Below are 26555 nucleotides of genomic sequence, written 5' to 3' on the forward strand. Positions count from 1 at the left end.
CGCGAGATTCAAACTTCCTGCGCTCCTCTCTCCCCTCCTCTTCCTGTTCTGCACGAGCACCCGGCAGCATCGTCCAGCACCAGCTCCTGTGTCCCCCTAATCGCCATCCATCACCCTCCTGCACCCATCGCCACCCAGGTAGGTTAGGGTCAGTGAGGGAGAGGCATCGTTAGGCAGGGAAAGAAGGGAATAGTTAGTTAGGAAAAAAAAAAAAAAAAAAAAAACTTAACTTTTACACAAAACTTTTTTTGATCCATCTATCAGACCCCAGACCCCCCCCTGCCACTTGCCCCCCCTACCAGCCCCCCACCACCACCAGCCCCCCCACCCCCTCCACCCATCCCCCCACCACTCCCCCCAACCCCCCCCCCCCCCACCACCACCACTAGCCCCCTCACCACCACTTTTTTTTCTGCGTTCGCTGACTGGTCGGCACTTTTTAGCGTCCGTCCACTGTTAGCGCATCGCCTGCCCCACCGCTGATCAGCGTTGTACCGCTAATCAGCAACTTTTTTTTTTTCCTAACACTTGCCCTTTTTTCCTTTTTTTAGTACGCGAACACCCGTTGCCCCCACACACACGCACATATAATAAAGTTTTACACACACGCACACCTACACGCACACACACCCATGGCCCGCCGGGTGTTCTCGGCCGAGGAGGCATATGCCCAGATTGCCTCCGACTCCGAGAGCCCCAGTGAGGATGAGGATGACCCCACATTCCTCTTATCATCAGCATCCTCCTCATCATCATCGGATGACGATGAGCCACCAAGGCGGCGGAGACGCCGCCAGGCGGAGCCAGGGGCCGCACATGCTAGGGATCCTGTGGCCCACCCTAGTACGAGCCGCCCTGGGGTTCGTACTGGTTTCCCGGCCCACCAAATAAGTTCACCGGAGACCCCTGCCGATGAACTTAGCTGGTGTCCCCCAGTGGACTTTGAGCCTGAGATTCCGGATTTCGCTGGCAATCCTGGAATCCAGATTCCCACAGTGGGGTTTACTGAAATTGACTATTTTAGTTTTTTTTTCAGTAACCCACTGGTGAATTTGATGGTGGAGCAGACGAATCTGTACGCCCAACAGTTCGTCGCTCAAAACCCAGGCTCAGTTTTGGCTAGACCCGGTGGCTGGACGCCGGTCAGTGCAGCCGAAATGAGGACATTTTGGGGCCTCGTGCTGCATATGGGTCTAGTCCAAAAACCCAGTGTCAGGCAATACTGGAGTGGGGACGTCCTGTACCAGACCCCACTGTACAGTATGGTCATGACACGCTCCCGGTTTGAGGCCATCCGGAAATGTCTGCATTATTCCGATAATGCAGCATGTCCACCCCGAGGTGATCCTGCCTATGACCGGCTGTATAAGATACGGCCTGTCATCGATCACTTTGGGGCCACATTTCAGCAGGCCTACGTACCTGGAAGGGAGGTCGCGGTTGATGAGTCGCTCATTGCGTTCAAGGGGAGACTCAGTTTCCGCCAATATATTCCCACAAAGCGAGCGAGGTATGGCGTGAAGCTATACAAAATTTGTGAGAGTACCTCAGGGTACACTTACAAATTTCGTGTGTACGAGGGGCGAGATTCCCGTATTCAACCCCCAGAATGTCCCCCCACTCTGGGTGTTAGCGGGAAACTCGTGTGGGACCTTATGTACCCACTGCTGGATAATGGTTACCACTTGTACGTGGATAACTTTTATACCAGCATTCCCTTGTTCAGGTCCCTTGCCGCCAGATCTACGTTCGCTTGTGGGACCGTGCGGAAAAATCAGCGCGGCCTCCCTGCCTACCCCCTCCAGGTACCTATCCCCAGGGGTGAGACCCGTGCACTTACCAGTGGAAACCTGTTGCTGGTCAGGTATAAGGACAAGAGGGATGTCCTTATGCTGTCCACAATCCACGGTAACGGCACCACCCCAGTCCCTGTGCGAGGTACCGCGGCAACGGTCCTCAAGCCCGATTGTATCGTCGACTACAATCGGTATATGGGAGGAGTTGATCTCTCGGATCAAGTCCTCACGCCATATAACGCCATGCGCAAAACCCGGGCATGGTACAAAAAAGTTGCGGTCTACTTGGTGCAGGTTGCCATGTACAACTCTTTTGTACTATCCCGAAGCGCTGGCAGCACAGGGACATTCCTCCAATTCTATGAGGCAGTCCTCAAGGACCTGATCTTTTCGGACCGGGAAAGAGCAGGCCGGAGTACCTCGGGAACTGGAGGCGCCCGGATCGTCCCTGGCCAACACTTTCCAGGTGTGGTCCCCCATACTGGAAAGAAGGGACGAACCCAAAAAAAGTGCAGAGTGTGTCGCAGGAGGGGGATACGGAAGGACACCACCACTCAGTGCGACACGTGCCCCGATCATCCGGGCCTCTGCGTTATCGATTGCTTCAGGGAGTATCACACTTCCATGGAGTACTAAATTTTTATAATCCCCAACAGTTCACTAGAGAACATAAAACACTATGGCTCTCAGACTTTGGAGACACGAAAACTATTTTTCTTTCCCCCAAAAATATTAGTTTTAGTGCAGGCATCCTCAAACTGCGGCCCTCCAGATGTTGTAAAACTATAACTCCCAGCATGCCCAGACAACCTACAGCCATCAGCAGGGCATGGTGGGAATTGTAGTTTTACAACATCTGGAGGGCCGCAGTTTTAGGATGCCTGCTTAGTGTCTCCAAAGTCTGAGAGCCATACATATTGGGCATCGTCGCGTGCGTAAAAGTCGTCGCTATAAAAATAACTTTTGACCAAACGCCTCGGATGAACGGTGTTAAAAATATAAAATAAAAACGGTGCCAAAACACCTATTTTTGGGCAAAATTTCAATTTAAATCCATTTTGCCGGTAATAAAGCAAGGGTTAACAGCCAAACAAAACTAAATATTTATTGCCCCGATTCTGTCGTTTGCAGAAACACCCCATATGTGGTCGTAAATGGCTATATAGCCGCACGGCAGGGCATAGAACGAAGGGAACGCCATACGGTTTCTGGAAGGCAGATTTTGATGGACAGTTTTTTTTTTGACACCATGTCCCATTAGAAGCCCCCCCTGATGTAGCCCAGACTAGAAACTCCAAAAAAGTGACCCCATCTAAGAAACTACACCCCTCAAGGTATTCAAAAGTTACTTTACAAACTATGTTAACCCTTTAGGTGTTCCACAAAACTAAATAGCGAATGTAGAAACAATTTTAGATTTTAATTTTTTTGTTACATTGCCTCAAAAAAGAGTAATATAGAGCAACCAAATATCAAATTTACCCCAAAAATAGTCCCAAAACAACAACCACCTTATCCCGTAGTTTCCTAGATGGGGTCACTTTTATGGAGTTTCTACTCTAGGGGTGCATCAGGGGGCTTGAAAGGGTACATGGTGTAAATAAACCAGTCCAGCAAAATCTGCCTTCCAAAAACCATATGGCGTTCCCCTTCTTCTATGTCCTGCCGTTTAGCCAAATAGTAGTTTACCACCACATATGGGGTGTTTCTGCTAACTACAGAATCAGGGCAACCCATTTTGAGTGTTGTTTGGCAGTTAACCCTTGTTTTACTCCTAGAAAAAATTGATTATATTGGAAAATTTTCAAAAAAATTGAAATTTCATAATTGTTTCTCCATCTGCCATTAACTCTTGTGGAACACCTAAAGGGTTAACAAAGTTTGTAAACCCAGTTTTGAATACCTTGAGGGGTGTACTTTCTTAGATGGAGTCACTTTTTTGAAATTTCTATTCTAGGGGTGCAACAGGGGGCTTCAAATGGGACATGGTATAAACAAAACCAGTCCTGCAAAATCTGCCTTCCAAAACCCATATGGTGTTCCCCTCCTTCTATGTGCTACCGTTCGGCCAAACAGTAGTTTACGACCACATATGGGGTGTTTTTGCAAACTACAGAATCAGGGCAACCCATTTTGAGTGTTGTTTGGCAGTTAACCCTTGTTTTACTCCTAGAAAAAATTGATTATAATGGAAAATTTTTCAAAAAATTGAAATTTCATAATTGTTTCTCCATCTGCCATTAACTCTTGTGGAACACCTAAAGGGTTAACAAAGTTTGTAAACCCAGTTTTGAATACCTTGAGGGGTGTACTTTCTTAGATGGAGTCACTTTTTTGAAATTTCTATTCTAGGGGTGCAACAGGGGGCTTCAAATGGGACATGGTATAAACAAAACCAGTCCTGCAAAATCTGCCTTCCAAAACCCATATGGTGTTCCCCTCCTTCTATGTGCTACCGTTCGGCCAAACAGTAGTTTACGACCACATATGGGGTGTTTTTGCAAACTACAGAATCAGGGCAACCCATTTTGAGTGTTGTTTGGCAGTTAACCCTTGTTTTACTCCTAGAAAAAATTGATTATATTGGAAAATTTTCCAAAAAATTGAAATTTCATAATTGTTTCTCCATCTGCCATTAACTCTTGTGGAACACCTAAAGGGTTAACAAAGTTTGTAAACCCAGTTTTGAATACCTTGAGGGGTGTACTTTCTTAGATGGAGTCACTTTTTTGAAATTTCTATTCTAGGGGTGCAACAGGGGGCTTCAAATGGGACATGGTATAAACAAAACCAGTCCTGCAAAATCTGCCTTCCAAAACCCATATGGTGTTCCCCTCCTTCTATGTGCTACCGTTCGGCCAAACAGTAGTTTACGACCACATATGGGGTGTTTTTGCAAACTACAGAATCAGGGCAACCCATTTTGAGTGTTGTTTGGCAGTTAACCCTTGTTTTACTCCTAGAAAAAATTGATTATATTGGAAAATTTTCCAAAAAATTGAAATTTCATAATTGTTTCTCCATCTGCCATTAACTCTTGTGGAACACCTAAAGGGTTAACAAAGTTTGTAAACCCAGTTTTGAATACCTTGAGGGGTGTACTTTCTTAGATGGAGTCACTTTTTTGAAATTTCTATTCTAGGGGTGCAACAGGGGGCTTCAAATGGGACATGGTATAAACAAAACCAGTCCTGCAAAATCTGCCTTCCAAAACCCATATGGTGTTCCCCTCCTTCTATGTGCTACCGTTCGGCCAAACAGTAGTTTACGACCACATATGGGGTGTTTTTGCAAACTACAGAATCAGGGCAACCCATTTTGAGTGTTGTTTGGCAGTTAACCCTTATTTTACTCCTGGAAAAAATTTATTATATTGGAAAATTTTCCAAAAAATAGAAATTTCTAAATTGTTTCTCCATCTGCCATTAACTCTTGTGGAACACCTAAAGGGTTAATAAAGTTTGAAAAAACAGTTTTGAATACCTTGAGGGGTGTAGTTTCTAGAATGGGGTCATTTTTGGGAGGTTTCTATTATCTAAGCCTCACAATATGACTTCAAACCTGAACTGGTCCATAAAAAGTGGGATTTTGAAGATTTCTCAAAAATTTCAAAATTTGCTTCTAAACTTCTAAGCCTTGTAACATCCCCAAAAAATAAAATATCATTCCCAAAATGCTACAAACATGAAGTAGACATATGGGGAATGTAAAGTCATCACAATTTTTGGGGGTATTACTATGTATTACAGAAGTAGAGAAACTGAAACTTTGAAATTTGCTAATTTTTCAAAATTTTTGGTAAAAAATGCATTTTTTTATGCAAAAAAAATAACTTTTTTGACCCAATTTTAGCAGTGTCATGAAGTACAATATGTGACGAAAAAACAATCTCAGAACGGCCTGGGTAAGTCAAAGCGTTTGAAAGTTATGAGCACTTAAAGTGACACTGGTCAGATTTGCAAAAAATGGCCCGGTCCTTAAGGTGAAAATGAGCCCGGTCCTTAAGGGGTTAAAGACTGAAATACTTTTTGATGTTTTGTTGAGGACATTATTGAGGACAAAATTGGGATTATATGCATGTGTCTTTATTCTACAGCGCATGTTGGAGTGGGGCTACGACCGCACCTGGATCCACGCAGAAAAGCAGAGGATCATGAAGGAGATCCGGTCCAAGCTAAAAAAAATAATAATTCAAGATTGATCATGCAGTAATTTTAGTCCGACTGCCTCCGACTGCCTCACGCTGTGCGCTGCCGTTCCACTGCTGGAACTCGGCCCCACCCCCATTATAGTCACTGTGACGTAGAGGCAGTCTGGGGGCACACGTGAACTAGCGGCAAGACAGATCCGACAGGCTGTTCACCCGCTGGAACAGCCTGCCGGAATGCACTGCCACTAATGTGAAAGTACCCTTAATCGTCAGTGCTTTAACAAATATTCCACACAATGCACTTATTGCCTTGGAATCTTAATTGATAGTAATTTTAATATTTTTTTTATTCTAACTATTCTCCGTAAATTGAAAAATATTATAATCCAGAAGCCAGACATTGATGAATAATCAATGCTGGAGATAAAAAACTGCAAAAAAAGATTAGGGAGCAGCAAAGGCAGTTGAATCAGCAGCTGTGCCAGCTTGAAAAGAAGGTGCATCAGCTGGAGGAGAGACATCATAAGGGAATCCAGGAGTTGCTAGACCTCCATAAGGAACTAAAACAGTTGCCTTAGAGGCATATTTGTTACTCTACATTGTTAACAAACATTTTGTTACGTTCTAACATGTGCTTTCGTTTGTTTATATTGTTATGTTTTTGAATAATTTTAACCTATACAGTTGCAGGAAGGCCCCTTTAGTCCTGGCCCAAACCTGTCAGGATCAGGTCAGACAGCAGCAGCAGGTAAAGGTAATGGCAAACGGCCTACACAAAAGTCAGCAGGATCAGATTAGACAGTAGCAGCAGCAGGTACATGGTAACATTGTAGTATAAGGCCTACACATAGTTCTACCAAACTCATCAGGATAGACAGCAGCAGGTAAAAAAAAAATGGTAATGTTGTAGTTTAAGGCCTACACATAGTTCTACCAAACTTATTAGAACAGACAGCAGCAGGTAAATGGTAATTGTGTAATATAAGGCCTACACATAGCTCGGCCACATTCATCAAGACAGAGAGCATCAGGTAAATGGTAATGGTGTAGTATAAGGCCTACACATAGCTTAGCCATACTCATCAGGACAGACAGCAGCAGGTAAATAGTAATGTTGTAGTATAAGGCCTACACATAGCTCGGCCAAACTCATCTGGACAGACAGCAGAAGGGACATTGCAATGGTGTAGTATAAGGCCTACACATAGCTCGGCCAAACTCAGTCTGAACACACAGGAGCCGGTTCTTTGTTTGTAGGATGAATATGTTCCCATGATTGGGCCCCCACTAGACCGGGGCAACCCCAAAAATAAACATATGAGAGCAGCATGTTCTTTATTGGCAGCCGAAATGTGTTCCCATGCATGCAAATTTTTATATATTCCTTTGACAATTTTTATTTTAAAGGATTTTTAAGTTTGTAAAGCCCACAAGAAAAAAAAAAAAAAATATATATATATATATACAGTACAAACCAAAAGTTTGGACACACCTTCTCATTCAAAGAGTTTTCTTTATTTTCATGACTGAAAATTGTGTATTCACACTGAAGGCATCAAAACTATGAATAAACACAAGTGGAATTATATACATAACAAAAAAGTGTGAAACAACTAAAAATATGTCATATTCTAGGTTCTTCAAAGTAGCCACCTTTTGCTTTGATTACTGCTTTGTACACTCTTGGTATTCTCTTGATGAGCTTGCGTAACGTGTCCCTGTGTCACCTTGTGTCGTCCCAGGCCAATGTCCAGCAGCTTCCAGGCTGCTCCCACACCAGTGTCTCTTGGGGAATAGTGGTCTCTCAGCTCTCCTGGCTCAGACCACACAGAACCACTCCAGCCTTCTGTGTGCAAGACCCCACCCCCTCTCACTTCAAGAATTCCTTTATCCCCAGGTGATTACTGCACCTGGTCTTGCTTCAGACCTGGTGATTGTTGGGAAGACACAGCAAATCCTGCCATATATCTCCCCTAACAACCATGAGGCCTGTCACTGCCTCACATACCCCCCTCCTCTGTTCAAACCCGTGGGGATGAACACCTGTACAACCACAGGATGTCTGAGACAGGGCAGTCTCCCTATGTTTTGCCATACCCAGGCCAACAAAGCTCTGTTTGTCACGAATACTTGCTTTCTAACTAGTAGACCGTGTCTAAGGGACTCCTCCGTCCTCTCTATGCTGGAGGATTTCTTCTTATTTCTGTGGCCTGCCAGGAAATCTTTCATTGCCTGGGCACAGCTTTCAGAGACCTCTGCTTCTTTAGTGGCATTTCCACTTTGGCAGCATTCCTTCTTTGATTTCGGCAGTGTCTGAGGATTTATTTAACTCCAATACATCAGCTTCTTCAGCCTTTATCTCTTTGGAGTCTCCGTTGTCATTATGTTTTTCAGACAACTTTGCATAATGACTTTGCATCGTATTGGCACAATTGTTTCCAATGCTCACTTCAGTTAAAGGGATCGGTACAAGTTCTGCAGGAGTTTTGTCACTGGCTGCAGAAGTGTCTCCATGTCCCCACAACTCCCAGAATATGGGGAAATCACGGCCCAACATTACATCATGAATGCGCGTAATTGCATCACTGTAGTCTCCCAACCAGTGAGAGCCCACGGATAGTTCATACTATCCCCAAGAGTGTCCCACACATAGTTCCCAGCCACATGGCTGGCAGGTACCAGGATTACCTGGCTCTCTGCGTCCAACAATGCGCCGACTGGACTGCCCTTCTCCATAAGGTCACACATTTGTGTAGCAGTCTCTAGTCCTGGTGTTTTTACACCGACTGGCTCGGCAGATAGCATCTGCTGCCGGCTCATGCCACAACATAGGACTTCTGAATCATTAGGGCACTGGTCAGCAACATGCCCAACCTCCAGAGCCCTAATCATTGTCACTTTCTCTGCTATACAAGTAATAACTGGAACGCTCTTTCTCAATGTCGTCACAGGTGCAGTCACCTGGGAAGATGAGGAAGCTCCAGGTACCTCTCTATCAAGTTCATCGTCTTTCTCCTGGATCTTGGGTGAGCCAGGATCGCATTCAGACTCCACAATAGCTGCAGCGACTTCCAATTTCACAATCCTGCTTCCTCTTATGCGGGCTAGCATGGGATCCTTGAGATTCGCCATCCCCCAGTAACTTCTGGTAACTGTCGACATCAGTAAAGCTGTCACTTTTTCCAGGTAGTGTTTGCTCCTAGCAACGTCATTACGGTTTCTCTACACATCCTCTCCAGAACTTCGTACACACTGACAGGAAACATATGCACTCTGAAGTGCCACACTGCTCTCCCTCTCACTTGTTTCCCTTTGTTTGCCCTTAGCAATGGCCCATATCTTTGTCTCTGGAACTGTATTTGCCCAGTATGAATTCCTCCCTCAGGGTCTCACATATCAAGAGCTCCAATTGTACAGAGCCAAAATCCATTACAAAGGCCAGGGCCACCTTAGTATCTGTCTTTGCCCCCATCTCCAGAAATTCCAGAACTTCGGGCCTGACCCAAGACACCTATTGGCGGGAGTCTACCGTAACCCACGCCGGGAGTCCTCACCATTTCACAGGCTCTCTCCCATGGGCTCCACCAAACTGCAGCCATTTCCATCAGTCAGTCTCTCTCACTGGGCTTCTGGCCCTTCAAATCCACACGGCTTTTGTTTGCAGCACAGCAGAATTCAGCAGCACCTGCTCTTGTTGTTGCCATTAGCAACACTTTGCCTTTTATTTTTCAGCTCCATACCCAAAACAGGATTACCACACGGATGAGTATAATGCCAGAGCTATTTGGAGTGAGGTGTCAGCCAACTGAAGTCCAATCAATGAGATGAGATTGTAGCTGTTGGTTACAGCAGCCCTGCCCTATAAAAAAAACAAACACTAGTTCTGGGTTTGCTTTTCACTAAAAGCATTGCCTGATGTGAATGATGCCTCGCACCAAAAGAGCTCTCAGAAGACCTACGATTAAGAATTGTTCACTTGCATAAAGCTGGAAAGGGTTAGAAAAGTATCTCCAAAAGCCTTGCTGTTCATCAGTCCACGGTAAGACAAATTGTCAATTAATTGAGAAAGTTCAGCACTGCTGCTACTCTCCCTAGGAGTGGACGTCCTGTAAAGATGACTGCAAGAGCACAGCGCAGACTGCTCAAAGAGGTGAAGAAGAATCCTAGAGTGTCAGCTAAAGACTCACAAAAGTCTCTGGCATATGCTATCCACCCTATTAGCGAATCTCCGATATGTAAAACACTAAACAAGAATGGATTTCATGGGAGGATACCACAGAGGAAGCCACTGCTGTCCCAAAAAAACATTGCTGCACGTTTACAGTTTGCACCTGGATGTTCCACAGCAGTATTGGCAAAATATTCTGTGGACATATGAAACCAAAGTTGAGTTGTTTGGAAGAAACACTACACTATGTGTGGAGAAAAAGAGGTACAGAAAACCAACATCAAAACCTCATCCCAACTGTAAAGTATGGTGGTGGGGGCATCATGGTTTGGTGCTGCTTTACTGCATCAGGGCCTGGACGGATTGCTATCTTCGAAGGAAACATTTATTCCCAAGTTTATCAAGACATTTTGCAGGAGAACTTAAAGAGGAACTTTCACCAATCCTGACATTGTGAACTAAGAATACAGACATGGAGAGCGGCGCCCAGGGATCTCACTGCACTTACTATTATCCCTGGGCGCCGCTCCGTTCTCCTGCTATGCCCTCCGGTATCTTCGGTCACTAAGTTATAGTAGGCGGAGTCTGCCCTTGTTCTGCTGTAGCGCTGGCCAATCGCATAGTTCACAGCCTGAGAGAAAATACCCTCCCAGGCTGTGAGCTCTGCGCTGCGATTGGCCAGCGCTACAGCAGAACAAGGGCAGACTCCGCCTACTATAACTTAGTGAACAAAATCTCCGCCTACTATAACTTAGTGAGCGGAGATACCAGAGGGCATAGCAGGAGAATGGAGAGCGCGGCTCTCCATGTCTGTATACTTAGTTCACAATGTTAGGATCGGTGAAAGGTCCTTTTTAAGGCCAACTGTCCACCAGCTGAAGTTTAACAGAAGATGGGTGTTGCAACAGGACAAAGCATAGAAGTAAATCAACAACAGAATGGCTTGAACAGAAGAAAATACACCTTCTGGAGTGGCCTAGTCAGAGTCCTGACCTCAACCCGATTGAGATGCTGTGGCATGACCTCAAGAAAGTGATTCACACCAGACATCCCAAGAATATTGCTGAACTGAAACAGTTCTGTAAAGAGGAATGGTCAAGAATTACTCCTGACCGTTGTGCACGTCTGGTCTGCAACTACAGGAAACGTTTGGTTGAAGTTATTGCTGCCAAAGGAGGTTCAATCAGTTATTAAATCCAAGGGTTCACATACTTTTTCCACCTGCACTGTGAATGTTTACATGGTGTGTTCAATAAAAACATGGTAACATTTAATTATTTGTGTGTTATTAGTTTAAGCGGACTGTGATTTTCTATAGTTGTGATTTAGATGAAGATCAGATCACATTTTATGACCAATTTGTGCAGAAATCCATATCATTCCAAAGGATTCATATACTTTTTCTTGCAACTGTATACATATATATATATACATATATATATATATATATATATTTATATTTATATATACACTCACCTAAAGAATTATTAGGAACACCATACTAATACGGTGTTGGACCCCCTTTTGCCTTCAGAACTGCCTTAATTCTATGTGGCATTGATTCAACAAGGTGCTGAAAGCATTCTTTAGAAATGTTGGCCCAAAATGATGGAGATTTGAGGGATGCACATCCAGGCCACGAAGCTCCCGTTCCACCACATCCCAAAGATGCTCTATTGGGTTGAGATCTGGTGACTGTGGGAACCATTTTAGTACAGTGAACTCATTGTCATGTTCAAGAAACCAATTCTAAATGATTTGAGCTTTGTGACATGGTGCATTATCCTGCTGGAAGTAGCTATCAGAGGATGGGTACATGGTGGTCATGAAGGGATGGACATGGTCAGAAACAATGCTCAGGTAGCCCGTGGCATTTAAACTATGGCCAATTGGCATTAAGGGGTCTAAAGTATGCCCAGAAAACCTCCCCCACACCATACCACCACCACCAGCCTGCACAGTGGTAACAAGGCATGATGGATACATGTTCTCATTCTGTTTACGCCAAATTCGACTCTACCATTTGAATGTCTCAACAGAAATCGAGACTCATCAGACCAGGCAACATTTTTCCAGTCTTAAACAGTCCAATTTTGGTGCGCTCGTGCAAATTGTAGCCTCTTTTTCCTATTTGTAGTGGAGATGAGTGGTACCCGGTGGGGTCTTCTGCTGTTGTAGCCCACCTTTCTTTTCCATTCTGACATTTAGTTTGGAGTTCAGGAGATTGTCTGTACCAGGACCACAACCCTACCTGCATTGAAGCAACTGCCATGTGATTGGTTGACTAGATAATCGCATTAATGAGAAATAGAACAGGTGTTCCTAATAATTCTTTAGGTGAGTGTATATATATATATATATATATATATAGAGAGAGAGAGAGAGAATATATATATATATATATATATATAGATATATAGATATATAGATAGATATATTTCAATTTTTTTTTAAATGATTAAATAAATAAATAGGAGGTTTAATAAATTAATGAAAAAAAAAATCGATTGGAAATAAAAAAATCTAAATTGTTTCCCCAAAAAATTCAACAGTAGAGAAATGTAAAAATGTAAAAATAAAATCATCAATAAAGAAATATATAAATTTATCAAAAAATAAATATATAAAAAAATTCATCAATAAAAAAATGATTACAGAAATAAAATCATCAAAAAATACATAAATATATTCATCAGAGGAGAAATATATAAATAATGTTATCAATACATAAATACATAAATATATTGAAAAATGTATCCATAAATAAATTATTACATACATAAAATTATCAATAAATACATAAATAAATTGATCAATACAGAAATATATAAATAAAGTTATCAATAAACAAATTAATAAATATATAAAAAATCTCATCCATAAATTAATTAATTCATCAATAAATATATACAGAAGTTAAAAAGCAACGAAGTTTGGAAGGGAGAGCCAAGGAGAGGGATTGACAAGGGACCCTTCAGTGCCCGGAACCAATGGCGGGGCCAAGAAGTCATTGCCGATCCAGGACTCGTTCGTTTTGATAAATGTAAGTCTGTCCAAGTAGTCAGTGGAAATACAGGTCCGCTTGTCGGTGACCACACCACCTGCCGCTTCGAATGTCCGGTCGTCGGTGCTCATGCTGTCAGAAGTAGAGATGTCCTGCAGCAGGCAAACATATGCGATGTTCGGTCCGCCCCTATTTGTCATCATTGAGAAAACTTTGACCCTTTACATCACAGCCAGCAGACACATTCCAGCCAATCAGCAGCATACCCTCCCTCCCAGACCCTCCCACTTCCTGGACAGCATCCATTTTAGATTCATTCGGAAGCTGCAGTCTTAGTGAGAGGAGGGACAGTGTAGCTGCTGCTGATTTAATAGGGAAATCGATAGCTAGGCCAGTGTATTCAGTGTCCACTCCAGTCCTGAAAGTCTCATCTGATCTGTGCTGTAAGGACAGCGTCCTGACAGCACTCCAAAAAGGCCCTTTTAGGGATAGTACATCAGTCAGCTTTTTATTTTATTTTTTATCCTCTGTAATTGCAGTTGCCTGACAGCGTGTGTGTCAGGCTCACAGCGTATACTGTGCCCACTACTGCCAGTGTCACTCATATCTGGTGTCACACACAGTAGATTGCATTTAAAAAATAAAAATAAAATTTGACTGTAATATAATAGCAATTACTTTTCTGCAAGTGTGTGTGTTAGGCCTACAGCGTCTACTCTGCCAACTTCTGCCAGTGCCACTCATATCTGGTGTCACACACAGTAGCTTGCATTTAAAAAAACAAAAAACAATTTTGACTATAATATAATAGCAGTTACTTTTCTGCAAGCGTGTGTGTTAGGCCTACAGCGTCTGCTCTGCCAACATCTGCCAGTGCCACTCATATCTGGTACTGTAGGTTTGGTGGACCAAGAAAATCCAAGAAAAACGGACAGAGTAACAGGCGCAAATCCACAACCAATGGTAGAAAACAAATTGGTTTATTCAGGACAACGCGTTTCGAGGTGCATGACCCCTTTATCAAGTCTACAGAAAGAAATGTATCAATCACATACATGGACTTTGGTGAATAATAGATAAGTGTGGATAATATGCATACACATGTGCAAAAATGTATAAAAGAGTAGATGTGTGAATTCTGCATTCGAATAATGAATTAAATTAGATGGAATAGAGGATATTAAAAAATATACATATTTCATGGGAACACTTACTGATAAAAATAAATATATATATAAATATATATATATATATATATAAAAATGGAAAAATGTGGCAGCACCAAAGCATAACAAAATGACGGGTGCTATGTCCAGGGTTATCACTGCTTACCCAACTTTTGTATGTAGAAATGGACAGCACATCCAATAGAGAATTATGTTCAAAAAATTTTATTCAGCCACAGTGGCACAAGAGGCGACGTTTCGGCTCAAAATCCTGAGTCTTTCTCAAGCATAAAGACATAGGTGAAACATATCATATAAATAGGTGACATGATTAAGGGGTGGAGTAAAGCAATTCATAAAAATAATGTCATAAAAAAGAATGTGCAATCATGATTACAATAATTCATACAACCATACAGATACTACAAATAATAATACACCACTGGATGTGATACATAATCTCGCAATTATATAGTGAAATAACATAATAAGCATAAAGTGTAAATGCCGCCGATTGCCATCAGCTGTTACATATCAGCATAAATATCTTGATTTAATCAATTTTTAAAAAGAAGAGGGAAAAACAGATGGGAGGAGTGACATACCGCATGTAGACCACGTATGTGTGTATGAATTATTGTAATCATGATTGCACATTCTTTTTTATGACATTATTTTTATGAATTGCTTTACTCCACCCCTTAATCATGTCACCTATTTATATGATATGTTTCACCTATGTCTTTATGCTTGAGAAAGGCTCAGGATTTTGAGCCGAAACGTCGCCTCTTGTGCCACTGTGGCTGAATAAAATTTTTTGAACATAATTCTCTATTGGATGTGCTGTCCATTTCTACATATATATATATATATATATATATATATATATATATGTATATATACAGGCATGGTAAAAGAATATGATAATAATATAATAATAGAAGTACAGTAGTCTCAAGGGGATTCATTGGAGGTACCTTGGACGTTTGCATTGGAATTTGCGCCCATAGCTAGCTATCTACTAGGAACGTTATGTTTTTGGTGTCAAGACTTTGTGGCCATAGGGGCATAATTTTGGCCGTGTGTAAGGTGCATTTTGGTCCTTGGGGAGGCGCAGGAGGAAAATTGAAGAGGGGGGAACACTTGGTAAAAAAGGGGGGATATGGTGACATATAAGGTATAAAAATGGAATTGGCAAAGGGTGGCTGAGTGTATAAATGTATATGTCCATAGGTATGTGTGGAAAGAGCAAAGGGTTATGGGGAGGTGTGATGAGTAAAATCGATAAAGTTTGGGTGAATAAATAGTAACTGGGTCCCAGATGGTGGGGGCCAGGGTGGGATGGGTGTCTAGGGTGAGGAAGATGAGTTGACATATTGAAGAGGAGGTGCTGGCTTGCGTGGAGGTAACTGACCTGGTGGATCGCAGTGGAGCCGCTCGTATCCCAGCACGTGGGGTGTCTGGAGTGGTTGATTCACAAAAAAGCGCGCATTGTTGGCGTTTTTGAAGGGGCCGGCGTTGAATCGCCTGACACGTGGGGTGGGCGGGGCTGGGGTGGTGACGCTGGTCGGAGGGGGGGCCGGGGATGACGAGAGGTGCTGGAGGTGGGCGGGTGCAGTATCGGTGACGGTGGCGGGTGGAGGCGGGGCATGGTGCTGCTGGGGACGGAGCACTCATCGCATGGAGTGGGCGGAATTGCGAGAGTGATGCAGGCCGGAGGGCGGGCAGGGAGCGAGAGGCAATTGGCAGTGGGCGGGTGCTATGTTAGTGACGCTGTCTCAGGGGGCGGGCGGGGGCGGGACGCTGCCGGAATCTCGGCTCTGATAGTGCGTCGTGGGGACGGTGGAGCAGCCAAGGGGCTGGTCGGGGGGTGTAGAAGGGAGATGGGAAGAGTGAGTGACGGGAGGGACCGATAAGGGATGAATGTATGCTGGGGATTATACTAGTTAGGTGTAAATTGATGGACATATGCCCTGCTAGAGTCAATTAAATAAATAAATAAATATATTCCATCACTTGTGTCCTGCTGAGGTTGATTGAAAGTTATGGTCATGCAAGTATAAGTTTATGGGGAAATGGTGACTGGCCAAGGGGTGTGGGTGAGGGGATATATATATGTATATATAAATGTATTTATATATATTATATACTGCAGGGTGTAAAAATATATATATGTAGAAATGTCTGCAGGGTCCAGGGGGCGGGGATTTGATTATCATGTGTGTGTTAGTGGGGTGTGGGGTGAAGTGTTGACGTGGTGGAATGGAGATAGGATGTGTGTGTGTGTGTGGTGGTGGGGTGTGTGATGAATCGATGGTTTAGTGAATAGGGAAAAGGGTATATTAACCACCTCCAGACCGCCTAACGCACGGATGCGTCCGGAAGGTGGTTGATTCATTCCTCCTGGACGCATCCGTGCGTCATCTCGCGATAGCCGAGATTTCCTGTAAACGCGCGCAAACAGGCGCTCGCGTTCACAGGAACGGAAGGTAAGCGAGTGGATCTCCAGCCTGCCAGCGGCGATCGTTCGCTGTCAGGCTGGAGATGTGTTTTTATTAACCCCTAACAGGTATATTAGACGCTGTTTTGATAACAGCGTCTAATATACCTGCTACCTGGTCCTCTGGTGGTCCCTTTTGTTTGGATCGACCACCAGAGGACACAGGCAGTTCAGTAAAGTAGCACCAAACACCACTACACTACACTATACCCCCCCTGTCACTTATTAACCCCTTATGAACCCCTGATCACCCCATATAGACTCCCTGATCACCCCCTGTCATTGATCACCCCCCTGTCATTGATCACCCCCCTGTAAGGCTCCATTCAGAGGTCCGTATGATTTTTACGGATCCACGGATACATGGATCGGATCCGCAAAAAGCATACGGACGTCTGAATGGAGCCTTACAGGGGGGTGATCAATGACAGAGGGGTGATCACCTATATAGACTCCCTGATCACCCCCGTCATTGATCACCCCCCTGTAAGGCTCCATTCAGACGTCCATATGATTTTTACGGATCCACGGATACATGGATCGGATCTACTAAACGCATATGGACGTCTGAATGGAGCCTTACAGGGGGTGATCACCCATATAGACACCCTGATCACCCCCCTGTCATTGATCACCCCCGTCATTGATCACCCCCCTGTAAGGCTCCATTCAGACGTCCGTATGATTTTTACGGATCCACGGATACATGGATCAGATCCGCAAAACGCATACGGACGTCTGAATGGAGCCTTACAGGGGGGTGATCAATGACAGAGGGGTGATCACCCATATAGACTCCCTGATAACCCCCGTCATTGATCACCCCCCTGTAAGGCTCAATTCAGACGTCCGTATGATTTTTACGGATCCACGGTTACATGGATCGGATCCGCAAAACGCATACGGACGTCTGAATGGAGCCTTACAGGGGGTTGATCACGCATTTAGACACCCTGATCACCCCCCTGTCATTGATCACCCCCCTGTCATTGATCACCCTCCTGTAAGGCTCCATTCAGACGTCCGCATGATTTTTACGGATCCACAGATCGGATCCGCAAAACACATACGGACGTCTGAATGGAGCCTTACAGGGGGTGATCACCTCATATACACTCCCTGATCACCCCCTGTCATTGATCACCCCCCTGTAAGGCTCCATTCAGACGTCTGTATGTGTTTTGCGGATCCGATCCATGTATCCGTGGATCCGTAAAAATTATACGGACGTCTGAATGGAGCCTTACAGGGGGGTGATCAATGACAGGGGGGTAATCAGGGAGTCTATATGGGTGATCACCCCCCTGTCATTGATCACCCCCCCCCTGTAAGGCTCCATTCAGAAATTTTTTTGGCCCAAGTTAGCGAAAAAAAAAAATTTCTTTTTTTTTCTTACAAAGTCTCATATTCCACTAACTTGTGTAAAAAAATAAAATCTCACATGAACTCACCATACCCCTCACGGAATCCAAATGCGTAAAATTTTTTAGACATTTATATTCCAGACTTCTTCTCACCACGCTTTAGGGCCCCTAAAATGCTAGGGCAGTATAAATACCCCACATGTGGCCCCATTTTGGAAAGAAGACACCCAAAGGTATTCCGTGAGGGGCATATCGAGTCTATTAAAGATTTACATTTTTGTCCCAAGTTAGCGGAAAGGGAGACTTTGCGAGAATATACAAAAAAAAAATATCAATTTCCGCTAACTTGTGCCCAAAAAAAAAAAAATTCTATGAACTCGCCTTGCCCCTCATTGAATACCTTGGGGTGTCTTCTTTCCAAAATGGGGTCACATGTGGGGTATTTATACTGCCCTGGCATTTTAGGGGCCCGAAAGCGTGAGAAGAAGTCTGGGATCCAAATGTCTAAAAATGCCCTCCTAAAAGGAATTTGGGCCGCTTTGCGCATCTAGGCTGCAAAAAAGTGTCACACATGTGGAATATGAGACTTTGTAAGAAAAAAATAGAATAAAAAATAAATCATCATTTTCCGCTAACTTGTGACAAAAAATAAAAAGTTCTATGAACTCACTATGCCCATCAGTGAATACCTTAGGGTGCCTACTTTCCGAAATGGGGTCATTTGTGGGGTGTTTGTACTGTCTGGGCATTGTAGAACCTCAGGAAACATGACAGGTGCTCAGAAAGTCAGAGCTGTTTCAAAAAGTAGAAATTCACATTTTTGTACCATAGTTTGTAAACGCTATAACTTTTACCCAAACCATTTTTTTTTATCAAAGACATGTAGAACAATAAATTTAGCAAACAATTTATATATGGATGTCGTTTTTTTGCAAAATTTTACAACTGAAAGTGAAAAATGACATTTTTTTGCCAAAAAATTGTTACATTTCAATTAATAACAAAAAAAGTTAAAATGTCAGCAGCAATGAAATACCACCAAATGAAAGCTCTATTAGTGAGAAGAAAGGTAGGTAAAATTCATTTGGGTGGTAAGTTGCCTGGTCATTAAGGGGGTTTCAGCTAGCGGGGTTGAAGTGGTTAAATCCAGGGTGATGGCGTGGGGGGAAGGGTTGCATGGCGGTGGGATAGGGGTGATATGCTGAAGTGGGATGCCAAGGTGAAAGGAGGGGGAGGGGGAGGGGATGGGAAGTAAAAAGGGGGGGGGGAGAAAGAGGGAAAAGGGAAATGAAGAACAAAGGGGGGAGGAAAAACGGGTTTTTGGAGTCAGAAGCACCTGTTCTCTAGACTCTCGTTGAGACCATAAGGTTCCAGCGTCTGCAATTTGAAGATCCAGAACATCTCCCTTTTTTGGAGTGTTCTGAATCTATCTGGGCAGGTTTCGTTAATGGATTCGATCGGTATGATGTGGAGTTTGGCAGGGTCTTTGTCGTGACGCGATAGGAAATGCCTAGAAACGCTATGCTTCTGGAATCCGTGTACAATGTTCCACCGATGTTTATTTAGGCGTTCCCTGAGTGTCTGTATGGTTCGAGCCACATATTGCAGTATGCATTCACATTCCGCCAGATATACAGTACTATAAATGAGGAGGAGCAGTTCATGAAGCTCTTTATTTGGAACTCTTCTCCTGTGACATTGCTTCTGAATTTTTTTCTTTATTGCTTCACCAGGTCCCCCCAACTCCCTTTCGGGTTTGCTTTCATCTGGATCTATTTATTCCGCAACTATCAACAAGATTTTATTTGTTTTAGGACGGAATCGCGTTCTTCAATGAGGTTCTCCAAATAATCTTTAGGTTTGTCAGTGTCAGAATGCATGTACATGGTGGTTGCAGGTGTGGTTGAATTGAACATTTTAAAAACAATTTTTCTAAAACAAGGAATAACACAACACCCTATTAATGCCAATACCACAAATACTACCACCAGTGTCATTAACAGATTGGCTAACACACTAGACCAGTTCCCAAACCACTGTTCTAGCCATGAAGTAAATGGGTTGTTGCTTCCAGCGTTTTCCTCTAGTTCATTTGATAAGGCAGTCAGTCCTTTTAAAGCCTTTGTGATGCTTCCGTCATGGGCAGTGTTGTTCGGAATAAAGGTGCAGCAGGAACTTCCAATCATCTTGCAGACGCCTCCTTTTTCCGCTAGGATCATGTCAAGGGCCAGTCGATTCTGTAACGCCATCACCGATGAAGAGCTCAGTTGTTCTGCTATTCCTTTTACCACATCTCGAGTATAATTTACGAATCTCTGTTGATTATAGTACAAATAGTTAATCCATCCTACATTTTTATTTACGCCATTACGAGAATCAAAAGATGTAGAGAGTGACCTCCTTAGCCTTGACTGTACACCGGTTTGCTTATTGACTTGATCCCACTCAAGAGTCGAAAATAGAACAAATGGCATCAGCACCTTAATCAAGGTACATTGGCCAATCCATTCCATTCGGTATCCTGGGTCGGAGCTTCATGTCTCCACACAACCACCAGATATCTGAATGTTGATAATCTTGGTGGACAAACCATTTGTCAGGGTAAGCATCAGAGTCACTATTTGTCTCATTTAAATAGATGTTATAGGAACAATATCCTGGAGGGAAAACACCAATCTCTTTGCCTGTACTGTTACGATTGAAACAGGTATAATTTCCAGGGTATAACGTTATACCAAAACCTATATAATCTTTATCATGAACAATCGGATAAAGTAATTCTAATGTTCTGCAGCGGGAGGTGTCATTGCTGGGAATGGTTTCAGTGTACATCTTAAGGATGCACTTGAAACCCTCAGGATCGGTAACCTCACTCAAAGGGAAAGGTACTGTACCCAAATGAGGTCGAGCTGCAGCACATGCTATGCAGTTGGATCGCTTCTGGGAAAGAACCGTATAGCGGATCCACTCTAGCCATGCATTTGTGTCTGAAAACCCTGTCTCTAAGGCCATTTTGTCAATCATGGGTGAAGCTGTAGGAGATACATATGCAATTGCACTCTGATTCCCTTGTATTAATATTGCTCTAATTACGGAATTTGGGACTTTATCTGACTGTGCATTTTCCCCTGTACAATATAAAATGAACAGTAAGGCATGCAAAAATATTACGGCCCTTGCAGTCATTCCAGCACTTGAGGTTCTGGTGCTTTTTTGCAGTGAGATGCGTGTACCCAATTAGGCTTTCCTTCCAACTTGACAGCAGTGGCGGTGGTTAACAGTACTTGATGTGGACCCTCAAATCGTGGTTCTAGGACTTTCCGCACGTGTCGTTTCACCACTACCCAATCTCCCGGTTGTAGAGAATGAGTTGCCTCTATGCTGTCTGGATCTGGAAGAGAAGCAAAAACTTGGGAATACACATTAGACAGTCTGTTTGTAAGACAGATAACGTACTTTGAAAGACTATTATGCTGCATCTGGAGTTGTTGTGGAAAATAGAGTCCTAATCTACGGGCATTCCCAAAGAGTACTTCATATGGACTCAGGCCTGTCTTCCGGTTAGGTGTATACCGGATGGAGAAAAGTGCCAAAGGGAGACACTCTGTCCATGGCTTATTCAGTTCAGCCATGGCCTTCTGTATTTTGGATTTAATTGTGCCGTTGAGTCGTTCTACTCTACCGCTGCTTTGTGGGTGATACGCAGTATGGAAGGCTTGTTCAATACCCAGGGCTCCCATAATTTCACGCATGACCTCCCCTGTAAAGTGAGAACCTCTATCACTCTCAATTGTCTCTGGGACCCCATAGCGGCAAACTATCTCATTCAGAAGTTTCTTGGCTGTGTTTTGTGCAGTGGCTTTGGCCACAGGATAGGCTTCTGGCCACCCTGAAAACAGATCTACACATACCAAGACGTATTCTAGGGTCCCCACTTTGGGTAGTTGGATGTAATCTATTTGCAGTCTTTGGAAGGGGAAATCGGGCCTGGGAGTGTGCCTCAAAGGTGTTTTTACCATCCTTCCTATGTTGTGATGGGCACAAATCATACAAGCCAGAGTGAATTTGGCTGCAGTTACACTGAATCCTGGGGCATACCAGTGATTATTAACAAGAGCAGTCATGGCAGTTTTGGACAGGTGAGTATTCCCATGAGTGGCCTGGGCTGTGACTGGGAACAAGGCACGAGGCAAACACAGCCTTCCTCTAAGTTCCCATGTTCCTTTTGGGGTCATCATAGCTCCTTTATCTAGCCATACTGCCTTTTCCTCTTTGGTTGCTTGAGACTGTAAAGTTTTAAATGTTTCATAGTTGACTGGCAGGGAAATTTGCTCTTGTACTGCTGCTATCCCTACAGGATCATCTCTGGGTTTCTGTGCAGCAGCTTTTGCTGCCAGATCAGCTCGATGATTTCCCCAAGCTTCAAGGGTTTTTCCTGACGAATGGCCTTTAATTTTCATAATGGCCACCCTCGTTGGCAACAGCAGAGCGTCCATTAGGGCTTTCACCCCTTTGCCATTTTTAATTGGCTTGCCATTTGCTGTAAGGAAGTCTCTAGCCTTCCAAATTGGACCATAATCAAGGGTGATCCCAAAATCATACCTGGAATCTGTATAGATGTTTGCAGTTTTTCCCTCCGTATACCTGCAGGCCTCTTCCAAAGCTTTAAGTTCAGCTTCCTGTGCAAACATGTGAGAGGGCAATTATTCTGCTTTGATTGTATCGTGCTGAGTAACTGCATACCCAGTATAAAACTTCCCCTGGACACCATACCGCGATCCATCCACAAAGAGCTTTAAATCTGGGTTTTCTAAGGGAGTATCTACCACGTGATCAAACCCTGCTGTCTTTTGGGACATTAATTGGAGACAGTCATGTTTTTCTTCCAGGTCAGGAAGATACTCAGCTAGATGACTCATACTACTACTCCCTCCCCCCTCCAGAGGCAGCAGAGTAGCTGGATTCAAAGTTGTGCACCTTTTGATGGTGACATTTGGTGGCATAAGTAGTGCACATTCTAGTCTAAGGTGTCTGGCAGTGGACAGGTATTTAGGCTGTACTTGTGTGAGAATGGCCGAGATGTCATGAGGGACAAAAACAGTGATTGGATAATTGAGTACAATCTCAGAGCTTTTGTCAAGCATGAGTTGTACAGCCACTACCGCACGGACACAAGATGGCGCTCCTCTAGCCACTGGATCAAGTCTGGCAGAGTAATACGCCACTGGACGCTGTTGGCCAGCCCTAGCTTGTGTGAGAACAGCTGAAGCATGGCCAAGACATTCAGTGCAATAAAGTCTGAAATCTTTATTGTAGTCTGGTAGACCCAATGCTGGTGTGGAACTGATGACTAGTTTTAATGTATGAAAGTTCTCCATGGCCTTATCTGTCAATGAAAAAGGAAGAGAGGTGAGACAATCATACAAGGGTTGCAGAAGAGCAGAGGCATTTCTGATCCAAGGCCTACAGTATGAGACTAGCCCCAAATAAATTCTCAGAGCCCCCACTGTAGCGGGCAAAGGAATTTGTTTGATCGCAGTTATACGGTCTGGGGTGAGATGTCTAATCCCAGCAGATATACAGTGCCCTAGAAAGGTGACAGTGGTACAACAGAATTGAAGCTTTTTTCGGGAAGGTGAGAAGAGACAACGAGGTTTGTTTACACACCTCCTCCCCCGGGCAGCAAAGAAGTAAGTCATCTATATACTGAAGTAAGACAACTCCTTCAGATGGAATGGGCCAATCCGCTAAAACCTGGGCTAAGGCAGTACTGTACATACTGGGGGAATTATGTGCACCTTGTGGTAAGACCGTCCAGGTGTATTGCTTTCTGTCATGTGTGAAAGCAAAAAGATAGCTGCAATCTGGATGTAACGGAACTGAGAAAAACGCATTTGCAAGATCCACCACAGTGAAATGGTTAGCACTGTGGGGAATCTGTGCCAACAACGTATGTGGGTTTGGTTCCACAGGGGTATTAAAAACTGTAGCCTCATTAACAGCCCTAAGATCATGTACCATTCTATACTGCACTGGCTGACCTTTTTCCCCCCTTTTCTTAATGGGGAACAAGGGAGTGTTACATGGAGAGGTGGTTTCAATTAGTACCCCATTACTGACAAAATCATGTACTATTTTAGTGATGGCACCTGTTTGTTGTATACTGAGAGGATACTGCAGCTTTCGAGGTAAAGGAGCATCAGGTTTACGTTCTACCATCATTGGAGCGACAGATAAATGGCCAACATCTGTAGGTCCGGAGGCCCACAGATGTTCAGGTAATTGTTGCAGCAGAAGGGACACGCCCTCTTCAGAGAGTGTAGACACGTACATGTCGAATGGATTATAATCACAGGCCGCTAAGAGACATATATCCTCTTCTCCTAGTTTGCCTTGTAACTTCACAGTACAATCAGGAAGATGTTATTTGCGCATATATTCTCTGCAACAAATCTGCTCCTAGCAAATTAACAGGGGCGGTGTCACTGACTAAGAGACGACTTAGCATTTGTTGGTTTGGGGCAAATGCAATTTGTATTGGCTTTGTGAGAGGAGTAGGAACCTCATTACCATCTACTCCTACACATGGAATACTATCCTTAGACATGAGGGATCTTTTTACATGTTTGCTGCGAATAACTGTTTTGGCTGCTCCAGTGTCAATCAAAAAGGGGATGGGCTCCCCCCCATTGATTGCCAAGGAGACAACTGGGGCAGGCCCTAAGGTTTGAATTTTTAATAGGGGCACAGCATTTGACTCTGGATTGCAAACTTCCTATGGGCGTCGCACTTGGGGGGGGGGGGGGTGAGCATTCTCCTCCTCCCATGAGCGTGGAGATCGGCAAGTTCGTGCAATGTTTTGTTCAATTCAGCTTCTACCCCCTTTGCTACTTGTAACAAAATGGAGGGCTGTATAGTTCTCCATTCGGGCCTAGCTGATACCAGACCCTTGCGAATGCTTTCCCTAAGACCATCCACAAAAGCAGCACTCAAAATTCTCTCATGCATGTCTGAGGTATACTCAAAACCCAAATCCACCCATCTTTGCTGGAGTCTAGTGTAAAATTTCTCCACACTTTCCGTTTTATCCTGATGCATATCCGACAACGTAACAGACTGATCACCTAATCGCTTTCTCCCCCATTCTGTGAGCCTCACTATGTATCGCTCACCGGACAACAAAGTAGTATCATCTCCCTCATAAGTTCCACTGAGGAGGCTATAATCTGAGAGAAGGAGTCACCAGCTTTACACTGGACTAAATCTTCTAGATCCCTCCAGCAACATGAGAAAGCTTTCCTTATCTTCGCTAACTCCCTACAGAACGGCATGGCTAAGTCCTCTGGATTGGGGATTCTACTCATCATGGCCAGCATCTCACTAGGGGACCAAGGGCGATACACTGGTTCATCAGGGATGTCATTTGGACTTCTGAGAGGAGCAGCTCCAGGGGTTAGGTACCTGGGCGTACGATAGGATATATTTGGTCGGGGTGGATTTGGCGGAGATGATATAATAGGGGAAACTGGGTGCATGAGATTTTGCATATCCAACATTGATGTTGGATATCCCATACTTTCCTGTGATAGAAATCCACTCAAGTCTGAAAATGGACTTAAAGTGGGTGCAATCCTAGATTGGGTAGACTGGTCTGGAATATTTCTAGTAGGCATCATAGGGGCAATTACTGCAGGTACATTTTTAACTGTTGGGACATACAGTTGGGAAGGGTTATTGGAAGACATCACTGGATATAAAAAAATTAGAAAATTTGACTGTAATATAATAGCAGTTACTTTTCTGCAAGCGTGTGTGTTAGGCCTACAGCTTCTGCTCTGCCAACTTCTGCTAGTGCCACTCATATCTGGTATCACACACAGTAGCTTGCATTTAATTTTTTTTTTTTTTTTTTTACTGTAATATAATAGCAGTTACTTTTCTGCAAGCGTGTGTGTTAGGCCTACAGCGTCTACTCTGCCAACTACTGCCAGTGCCACTGATATCTGGTGTCACACACAGTAGCTTGCATTTAAAAACAAAACAAAAACAATTTTGACTGTAATATAATAGCAGTTACTTTTCTGCAAGCGTGTGTGTTAGGCCTACAGCGTCTGCTCTGCCAACTACTGCCACTGCCACTCATATCTGGTGTCACACACAGTAGCTTGCATTTAAAAAATAAAATAGAAATTTTGACTGTAATATAACAGCAGTTACTTTTCTGCAAGCGTGTGTGTTAGGCCTACAGCGTCTACTCTGCCAACTTCTGCCAGTGCCACTCATATCTGGTGTCACACACAGTAGCTTGCATAAAAAAAAACAACAACAATTTTGACTGTAATATAATAGCAGTTAATTTTCTGTAAGCGTGTGTGTTAGGCCTATAGCGTCTGCTCTGCCAACTACT

This window comes from Bufo gargarizans, chromosome 3 (assembly GCF_014858855.1).
Source record: "Bufo gargarizans isolate SCDJY-AF-19 chromosome 3, ASM1485885v1, whole genome shotgun sequence".
Classification (NCBI taxonomy): domain Eukaryota; kingdom Metazoa; phylum Chordata; class Amphibia; order Anura; family Bufonidae; genus Bufo; species Bufo gargarizans.